A 10,934-nucleotide genomic window follows, 5' to 3' on the forward strand; every position below is an offset into this window, starting at 1 on the left:
CAGATTCTTTTACCAGTTGAGCTACAATGCCCCCTCGATTTCATTTTGTCTGATGTTTCCTGAGAGTTAAAATTCAGATTGTGTATTTTTAGCAGGAATAACACATAAGTGAGGTCGTGTCCTCTGCACTTCATCATATGGAGATGCACATGATGTTAAATGTCCTAATACTCCAAATGCTAACTATGATCAAATGATTAAGGACATGTCTGTCAAGTTTTTCCCTTGTCAAGTTACTATTTTCCTTTTGTGTTACTCATCAAATGATTTCTTCTGCTCCCTTCTTTTTCATTACATTTGGCTGCCTTGAAAAGAAGAAGAAACTTAACATTTGAGCAGAAGAACAAGAACAGTTTGTCAGAGTTACAAAATTCTGAAAGATGACTTAAGTAGCCCGTCTAGGAAAGGAGCCCAGGTGTTGCAGGTAATAGACAAGCGCACACACCACTGATGAAGAGTGCCTCTCGTTCCCACCTGTATCACAGACTCCTGAACTGAGTCATTTAGCAAGACAGTGTTGGTTTGCTCGCTGGTTTGATGATGCTTACTAGAAACTTATGGAATATCTCAGGTTCGACTCCCCGAAAACGGAGCAGGAAGCCACGATTTCAAGACCTTTACTTTTAAAGTGAGGTGTCTTTTCTGTGTGAGTTCTTTCAAAAAGGGCATAATTCTGTGGACAAGAAAATCTGAGGTGGGAGGTTTTTTTAAGTTTTGTTTTTTGCCTGTGGAGGCTTCTTTTTTTTTTTTTTTTAAGTCATCTCAGGACAGGAGCTAACTGCATTTTGAGTGAGGGCCAAGCAGGACAAGTATTCAGGGAGTTAAAAAAAAAAAAAAAACCACACACACTCTCGTAGTCGGCAGGACTCGAACCTGCGCGGGGAGACCCCAATGGATTTCTAGTCCATCGCCTTAACCACTCGGCCACGACTACATGTGCTGAACCGGGGTGGAGTGACAGGAATCACGTGGGAAGCTATATATATACATATACACACACACACACACATACATGCACAGAGGTACAAACACTTGTCCTCGGTTGAGCTTATTGGAAATGCTAAGAAAGAGAGAAATGGAAAGGAGAATTAGGAAGGGAAGCTAATCTCTAGGAGACCCCCTGGAATCAAGGACACTGGCATGAGCCCTCACCGCGTATTAGCGTTATCAGCAAACTTCAGATAACACTCCCAGGTGCTGCCTGGTCTAGGCACCCAGCCAGGCTCTTCTGGACTTCTGCAATCGCCACCACTGGCATTAAATCTAGCCCATATCGAGGGGAAGTCAAGACCTAACAGTCTTCCAGTTCGGGATGTTCGGGCTTCCTGGAGTCTAAAGAAGCCCAATTCAATCCGAGGAGTTTGGAGCATAGGGCCTGTCTCTAGTTGTCTTATACCTGGCCCTGGGCTTACTTCAGTTCAGTTCAGTCGCTCAGTGGTGTCCGACTCTTTGCGACCCCATGGACTGTAGCACGCCAGGCTTCCTTGTCCATCACCAACTCCCTGAGCTTGCTCAAACTCATGTGCATCGAGTCGGTGATGCCATCCAACTATCTTATCCTCTGTCGTCCCCTTACTTAGGATTACATGGGGTCACAAAGAGGCGGACACGACTTAGCGACTGAACTGAACTGAAGGGCGGGAGAAATTATTGGCTTGATGTGTGTGAGCTAGATAATGGAGTGGTTCAGATAGCAGAAAGTAAACAACTCTGGTGGTTAATTTGGCCCTATGATTGATGGGTAACAAATAGAGAAACACAGAAAGCAATTTACATATCTAGGCAAGTTGCCAAATGCTGCTGGTAGTGTTGGTCTGGGGACCACATTTTGAGAACTGCATGTTTTGGAGTATGCCATGCTTCTAAATGCAAATTGGCAAAACAAACGAGGCCCCTCACCTTGTATTCCTCTGAGGAAACCCCCAAAGTATCCATGACAATGCTTGTTGGCACAAAAGAACCAAACTAGAAGGAGTCTTATTTCCACCTTAGACAACTCTGAGAAAAAGCTTAGATCACACCTAGCTGCAAGGGAGCTAGGAACATGTAGTTTTAACCTTCTAGCCTTTGTAGTGCAGGAAAGTTCACCTGGAAGACATGGAAATAGATGATTACTGGCAATCTACTATACCCTGTACAGACATTGAAATTGAAAACTCTGTCAAAAATGGAGGCCCTTCGCAGAGAATTAAAAGTAATGTGCCAGTACTGCACTGAGAGGAAGCTGGTTGACACTGTCCTTGAAGTGGACTCCACAGTTAGTGACCAGCTTATCTGCCATCATCTCAAGAGATATTACCCAGATCCCACCATCTGATTTATTACCTATTGTCTTTTTTCTTACCGATTTTAAGGAGTTCTGTATATATTCTAGACATAAATCTTTCTCAGATATACTTCTAAACATCTCCCACTCTGTGCCTTTTCTCACTGTTAATGATGTCTTTGGATATGCTAAAGTTCTTAAGTTTAAACAAGTCAAAATTATCTTTTATGGTTATTGCTTTTTGTGGCCCTTAAACAGGAAATCTTTGGCAACCCAAATTTCATGAAGTAGTCTCCCGTTTTCCTCTGTAAATTTTATTATTTTTACCTTGCACATTTAAGTCTTTAAGCCATCTTGAATTAGTTTAGGGGCTAGTTTACAGAAAGCAACGTCCACATTGTTTTCCTTTGTATATCCAGTTGACCCAGTACCACCTTTTGAAAAACCTATCATGTTCTCCTTTGAATTGCAGTGACACTTTTTTAAATGTACATGGTCTTGTATCAGCATATCTATTTTGTTCCCTTTATCTTTATACCAATAGCACATTTTATTAATCAGTATAGCTTCAGAATAAAACTTGTTGTGTGGTAGTAAAAGGTCCTCTGGATTTGTTCTTTCTTTGCAAGATTTCCTTGACTATTCTAGGTCCTTTCTATGTGTACATATATTTTAGAAACAGTTTTTCAATTCTATCAGAAGTCCTCTGAGCATTTTATTTCAAATGCATTGAATTTGAGATTTTCAATCAATGAATATATCTTTTATTTAGATATTATTAAAATTCTCTGCACAATGATTTGGAACTTTTAATATAGTCTTGCACATTTTTATTACATTTATTATGATTATTATTAGGATATTGATAGTTTTCTTGCTATTATGTGATAAAAATTGTGCATTGTTGCTGGCATACATGAAAATATAGAGTTGAATATGGGATTTTGTATCTAGTAATTTTGCTATTTTTACTTATTAATTCTACTAATTTGTAGATCTTAGGAGATTTCCCAAGCACTTATTCATATCATCTGCCAATGATGACCGTCCTATTTGAATAGAACTGATGAAAGATATTCATTTTCAATCTAAATATCTTTTCTTTGTCTTGTTCCCTGGCCTAAGAATGCCCAATGCAATGTTGCATAACAGTGGCAATAGTGGTTATGCTTGTCCTGGCCCTTTAGTGGAAGAAAGTGTCAAATATTTACCAGAGGGACTTCTCTGGTGGTCCAGTGGCTAACACTCAGTTCCCAAAGCAGGGGGCCCAGGGTCATGGAACTACACACTGCAACTAAAGATCCTGCATGCAGTAACAAAGATCGAAGATCCTGCATGCAGAAACTAAGACCTGGAAAGCCAAATAAATAAATATATACTGGGGAAAAAAAGATACAGTTTAAAAAAAAATTTTACCACAATTAGGATGTTAGATGTAGGATTTTGTATATATGCATTATGAGATTAAGAAATCTCCTTTCTATTCCTAAACTGCTCAAAAATTTAATGATTGGCATTGAATTTTTTCAAATTTTTTGCATCTACTAATATGATTTTTTTCTCTTACATTTTGTAATACATTTAAAGTGATCGATTTTTTATATATTAAGATTTCATATTACGAAAACAAGCATTACCTTTTTACTTTGATTCCTATCTCTATATATTACTAGATATGATTGCTATTATTTTGTTTAGTGGTTTTGCATCTAGAAGGTTTTTAACAAAGTTTGACATGTAACTCCTTCTCTAGTAACATCTTTGTCAGATTTTAATATGAAGATTATGCTGGCCTCATAAAAAGAGTTGGGAATTAAGCTAATAATTTAAAATGAGGCTGTTAAAATGGACACTAATTTAACCTCAGTATCCTGATAAGAGGAAATTTGGGTACACAGAAATACCACAGATAAGCATGCACAGAGGAAAGACCTGGTGAGGACACAGAGAGAAGGTGACTATCTGCAAGGCAAGGGAAGAGGCCTCAGGAGAAGCCAATCTGTTGACATCTTGATCTTGGACTTCCAGCCTCCAGAACTGTGAGAAAATGAATTTCTGTTGTTTAAGCCACTCAATCTGTGGTATTTTGTCATGGCAGCCATAGTAAACTAATACAAAATGTAATTATGATTTTAATTTATTTAACAAACTTCAGACTATCTAAACTTTTCATTTCCTTTTGTGTTTGCTTTGGTAAGTTGTGTTTATATAGAAGCCTTTATCTTCTATTGATAAATTTTCCCCCCAAACTATTCATTTTATCCTCTGACTCTAATCCTGATATTAGTAAGATCTTTAATGTCATCTTCTGTTTATTCTTATTAACTTTTTCTTTTTTAAAAACATCAGTCTTGATTTGGAGTAGCAATTTTACTAACTAAAAAGTGAATTTTTCCTTTGTTGATTTTGTCTATTTTTCCTTTTTTTTCAGTGATTACAACTTTTATTCTCATTAGTTCTTTCCTTCTAACTTTTAAAGTTTAATAAACTCTAAAACCTAGCTAGGTTCTCAAGAGGAAATCTTAGACCATTAAATTTCTATTTTTCTTCAAAAAGAAGATGACATTAAAGATCTTGATGTCTTAGTTAAAAATCTTTTTTTTTTTTTTTGGTTAGTCTCATTGGGTTTATCTATTTTATCAGTCTTTTCGAAGAACCAACCTTTTGCTTTGCTGATTTTTTCTGATTATATCTGCTTTTCATTGATTTCTGTACTTATTTTAATAGTTCCTTCTACCTTTTGCATTTAAATCCCCAGTTTTTTATAGCTTCGTGAGTTAGATCACTGATTTTCAACCTTTCCCTTGTTCTAATACATGGAATTAAAGATGAAAATTTCTCTATAAAAATAGCTTTAGCTACATCAGACAAATTATGATGTATCATATTTTTATTTTCATTCAGCTCCAATTATTTTAAAACCTCTGTTGTGTTTTCTTCTTTGTTCAATGGGCTATATAGACCTATATTGCTTTCTTTCTAAACATTCAGAGTTTTCTGGTAGTCTTTCTGGAATATACAAAGACTGAGCCATTGTTATGGTCGGTCTATGTTAGGTTCTCTGTTCTCTGAAGACACAGACCTTACTCTTTGTTTGGTCCTTACAGCTGGGTTTGTCCCTTACTGCTTAAAAGATATGCTTCTGAAGTCTCAAATGACAGAGTTTATTAACTGTGAGAGGTATGAACTTTAACGTCTGTTTCTCAAAAACTAAGCAGCTGATGAATCTCTACAGATTTTTAGCCTTCCAGCTTCTCTTTCCTACAGAGTTTTGGAACTTTTCTTGTGCGTTGGAAATTTAAGAATTAGTCAATACTGTAAAGAGAATTTATACATAGAAGTTTGAGTTCCTTCTCTGTGGTTCCCTCATCATCTGAATTTTGACCTGCAGGTCCTATGGATTTTGGTAGCCAAACACTGATGAGTATCTCTTCAGTTCAGCGCAATTGCTTTTTCCACCTAAAGTCTATTCTATTGATAAAATGCTGCAAAACACAATGTGTCCCTCAAGAGCAAGCTCTTGTTCAACTCATCATGTGTTTCCCTTCTCTCAAGGATGTGGCCCTTCAAGCCATACCTGTGTTGACTCCTCATCAGTGCCTTTATAGATCTTATCTATGATCAATCTTTTTTCCTCTGTAAAAAATAAAGAATATTTTGTCTATGATGAAAAGAAGTAATAGACAAATGAGGGACAAATGAGATTCAATGAAAGGGGAAAGGAATGGATTTGACCACTCAACTGTGTAATAAAATTACTGAAGAAATAATCTAGTGTCTGAATGGATTTGACCACTCAACTGTGCAATAAAATTACTGAAGAAATAATCTAGTGTCTGACAGTACTGCACAATAATGTTAACTTTAAAATCTGACTACCAAAATTTGATGACAAAATGTTAAAAATTAATTTAAATTAAAATTTCAAAATTATTCTTATAGCTTTCTATTCATTCATTAAAAAAACAAAAGCTGCTTGGTTTTGAACATGGCTCACAGAAATACTGATTTTAGCACTCATCCATTCAGTTCAGTTCAGTTCAGTCGCTCAGTTGTGTCTGACTCCTTGTCACCCCATGAACCGCAGCATGCCAGGCCTCCCTGTCCATCACCAACTCCCAGAGTTTACCCAATTCGTGTCCATTGAGTCAGTGATGCCATCCAACCATCTCATCCTCTGAGATGGTTCTTCTCGTCGTCCTCTTCTCCTCCTGCCCTCAATCTTTCCCAGCATCAGGTCTTTTCAAATGAGTTAGCTCTTTGCATCAGGTGGCCAAAGTATTGGAGTTTCAGCTTCAACATCAGTCCTTCCAATGAACACCCAGGACTGATCTTCTTTAGGATGGACTGGTTGGATCTCCTTGCAGTCCAAGGGACTCTCAAGAGTCTTCTCCAACACCACAGTTCAAAAGCATCAATTCTTCTGCGCTCAGCTTTCTTTATACTCCAACTCTCACATCCATACATGACTACTGGAAAAACCATAGCCTTGACTGGATGGACCTTTGTTGACAAAGTAATGTCTCTGCTTTTGAATATGCTGTCTAGATTGGTCATAACTTTCCTCCCAAGGAGTAAGCGTCTTTTAATTTCATGGCTGCAGTCACCATCTGCAGTGATTTTGGAGCCCCCCAAAATAAAGTCTCTCACTGTTTCTGTTGTTTCCCCATCTATTTGCCATGAAGTGACGGGACCAGATGCCATGATCTTCGTTTTCTGAAAGTTGAGCTTTAAGTCAACTTTTTCACTCTCTTCTTTCACTTTCATCAAGAGGCTCTTTAGTTCCTCTTCACTTTCTGCCATTAGGGTGGTGTCATCTGCATATCTGAGGTTATTGATATTTCTCCCGGCAATCTTGATTCCAGCTTGTGCTTCCTCCAGCCCAGCATTTCTCATGATATACTCCACATATACGTTAAATAAGTAGGGTGACAATATACAGCCTTGATATACTCCTTTTCCTATTTGGAACCAGTCTGTTGTTCCATGTCCAGTTCTAACTGTTGCTTCCTGACCTGCATACAGGTTTCTCAAGAGGCAGGTCAGGTGGTCTGGTATTCAGCAATGGTCCAAATATGTATCATGTTTTGAGTGTACATTTAATTCTAACCTTTTTCAATATTATAAGGGAACATAGAACAATTGTATTTGGCCACACCTTCCCATCACACATGTTATTGCTGTTTTGAATTATAGCATTGTCTTATTTTCACATCGTAAAATGTAGTCATTATTAAACAATGTTGTTTTAGGTATGCTCTCTCTATTTAGCTTTTCTCATGTGTTATGGATGTCCTTGCTCACTACAGCAGTTTGCATCGCATTCCTTCATCAGTTCTAAACTCTCATTCATTAATTTACTTATTTCTTTCATATCTATGGTTCAAATTGTGTATCTATGCTTTTAAATGTCAATGAAAATATTTTTCAGTTATGGTTTTATTAGTCTTTTTTTAACTTTTTATTTTAAAATAATTTAATTCTGAAATAATTTCAGATTGACAGAAAAGTTACAAGAATACAGACAATTCCTGGCTATTCCAGTCCCCAAATGTTAGCATTTGTATTACTGTATTTTTCCTTTTCTGTCTCTATCATATACAAGGGAGAAAAGTATACACACACATATATATTTTTAAAACATACATTCTTAACATTATATATGTCTTAAAGTACATATATACTCATAATATTGTATATTATACATTTACATAAAATAAAAATGTAGTCTTCACCTGTCACTAAATCGGCTGGATCACTTGGTAACTGTGGAAAGGCCATCCTCTTTTCATATTACTTAATATGAATAGTAATGTAATAGTAACTTAATACGAATAGAATAGTAATATTAATTACTTAATATTACTTAATAATTATTAATAGAAGAGAGACAGTGCCCAATGTATAGGAGAATCGAACCTCGGTCTCCATCAGGACACGTAGAGATGCACAGTTCAGTTCAGTTCAGTCGCTCAGTCGTGTCCGACTCTTTGCGACCCCATGAATCGCAGCACGCCAGGCCTCCCTGTCCATCACCAACTCCCGGAGTTCACCCAGACTCACGTCCATCGAGTCAGTGATGCCATCCAGCCATTTCATCCTCTGTCGTCCCCTACTCCTCCTGCCCCCAACCCCTCCCAGCATCAGAGTCTTTTCCAATGAGTCAACTCTTCGCATGAGGTGGCCAAAGTACTGGAGTTTCAGCTTTAACATCATTCCTTCCAAAGAAATCCCAGGGCTGATCTCCTTCAAAATACAGCACTAATGTGGAAAGACAGTATGCTACTCTAGAGGAATCTCCATACAATTGCTCACCGTTGTCTTTATTAATTCACTATGCAAGCTACGCTTCCTGCTATCGACTGTACATCGTGCGATTCAGTATCCGAGCCAAATATATCCATGTCTAGCCTTGAGGGCAATGGCACCCTACTCCAGTACTCTTGCCTGGAAAATCCCATGGATAGAGGAGCCTAGTAGGCTGCAGTCCATGGGGTCGCTAAGAGTCAGACACGACTGAGCGACTTCACTTTCATTTTTCACTTTCATGCATTGGAGAAGGAAATGGCAACCCACTCCAGTGTTCTTGCCTGGAGAATCCCAGGGACGGGGGAGCCTGGTGGGCTGCTGTCCATGGGGTCGCACAGAGTCGGACACGACTGAAGTGATTTAGCAGTAGCAGCCTTGAGTCCAGTTCCTCCCTCACTTCCCAGAACTGGCAGCACAGTGGGACGGCCAGCGATGGTGCTCAGTGAGAACTTTACGATAAAAGACAAAAAGGAAAAATAAAAGGTACTCTGTCTCTCGATAGCTGCCTTTTTGGTGCACTGATTCCTATCTACACGCATGGCCATGATCTGAATTTGGAGAATACTGGAAGTAGTTGCTAAAAGGGTATGTGTTGACTGCAGAGAGATTTCTAAGTTTTCAAGGCAGAGTCAAAGTAAAAACATTGCCTTCAAAGGTGCGTACTACGTAGCTCGTTCTAATAAGCTTCGAAGTTAGAAGTACACACCGTAGTCGGCAGGATTCGAACCTGCGCGGGGAGACCCCAATGGATTTCTAGTCCATCGCCTTAACCACTCGGCCACGACTACACGGGTAGTACCCTTTCCGTTTAAATCCTTAAATAGAAATTTCACTGGCCGATGTCACGGGAAAGAACAAAAATGAGTTTGGTGCAAGAAAACGTACTCTTGCAAACTGAATAGAAACCCTCAGGTGAAATGCAAGTTTGGCATGGAGATCAAATTCTCTGGGCACCTGTGGGAACAGAGAGCACTAGAAGGGGAGTCTTCACTGCATCAGCAGTAGCTTTTCGAGTTGTCAGGAGTTAAATAGCCCTGATAGGTGTAGCTTTTGTTTGGAACTTCCTTGCAGGCACTGAGGCCCCTTAAAGAACGCTAGTGGCTTTCAGGGAGGGGCTCAGTTCCCTGATTTATGTGCTAAGTAAAAAGTGAGGGAAATGATGCACAAAGGCCTCCTTGCATCCCACTTGTTCTGTGTCCCTAAGTGCCTCAGCCCACATAATCCTAAGGGAACGCCAATCCCATTGTGTTTGTACGGTGCTTTGTATTTCACTATAAGCTTCCATGCTTCTGTCACGTTAAGAATAAAATTTATAGATGGTTGGTGAGTTCCTGTCGCCCCTAGAACCTGGCTACCTTCTAAAAAGATCTTAGTTTGATTTTTACCAAGATAGGAGTTCATTTTCTCAAAATTTAACCAATGCAAGTATGTTTTCTTTTCCCCTTCTAGTTTTCCCATCTGAGTCAAAAGCTGCCAGTCAGGAGTTTTCCTGGGCCAGTCCAGTGCAAACATTACTGTAATTAGCTTTTGACTACTTCTTGGTGTTTTTCACTAATAATTTAAGAAAAGAGGAAAACAATCACAAACAGAGAAATCACATCACCTAAATAGAGAAATGAGGAGGAGGGACCAGGAAGGAGAGGGAGGAGAGGAAGAGAAGAGAATGAGGTAAAGGCAGAGAGACCTAAGATGTTCACTGGTTTTATGGGAGACAACCTGTTCTGAAGGGACAGGCATGAAGCAATTTTGATAGAAATTATGCTTAAAAGATTGCTGTCCATAGTTTACACATAACATGTTATTTGGTGTACATATTTTTATCAGGTATATATATTCTCTGAAGTCATTTGGAACACTAGCTTTGATTGAAATTAGGTATCAAAGAAAATCTTTGTGGTTGAAAAAATATATGTGCAAAATAGAAAGTAATTAGTGATGCATTTAAACCAAAATTATTAATCAACAGGTTGATTTAGGATAACAAGGAACAAGGATTGGACACAGCTGCAATTTTGTTTTTCTGGACTTAAAAAAAAAATGTAAGCATGTCAGAATCAATCTCAGTAAAGGAAGAGCCAGAGTTGAGTTGTAAGAAACAAAAAGTCTAGTTATTATTTTAAGCTGAAATTGGAAACACCCCCAAAGTCCATTTACAGTAGAAAAGGCAAATTGAGAGGTTTTTCACTATAATATCACACCACATGGAGAGTGAAGGAATTACAAGTACACATAACCCCATATGGACAAAATTTCACAAGCTAATATTGAGTGGAAAAAGTCAGACAAAAAAGAACACATAGTGCATTCCAATTTTTGAAAGTTCAAGAATAGGTGAAATTAATGTATGGTGTACATTATG

At 38.2% G+C, this 10,934-nt stretch overlaps 2 non-coding genes across 2 annotated transcripts; both read right to left on the reverse strand.

The window, feature by feature from the left end:
• Positions 1-852: 852 nt before the first annotated feature.
• Positions 853-934, reverse strand: TRNAS-AGA (transfer RNA serine (anticodon AGA)). Its single transcript has one exon. It is a non-coding gene; the product is annotated as a tRNA-Ser (tRNA).
• An 8,347-nt stretch (positions 935-9,281) lies between these two features.
• Positions 9,282-9,363, reverse strand: TRNAS-AGA (transfer RNA serine (anticodon AGA)). The gene has a single exon. It is a non-coding gene; the product is annotated as a tRNA-Ser (tRNA).
• Between the last annotated feature and the right edge of the window lie 1,571 nt (positions 9,364-10,934).

The sequence above is a fragment of the Bos grunniens genome, chromosome 23 (genome assembly GCF_055505025.1).
Source record: "Bos grunniens cultivar Pamir isolate PY7600 chromosome 23, Bosgru_T2T1.0, whole genome shotgun sequence".
Taxonomy (NCBI): domain Eukaryota; kingdom Metazoa; phylum Chordata; class Mammalia; order Artiodactyla; family Bovidae; genus Bos; species Bos grunniens.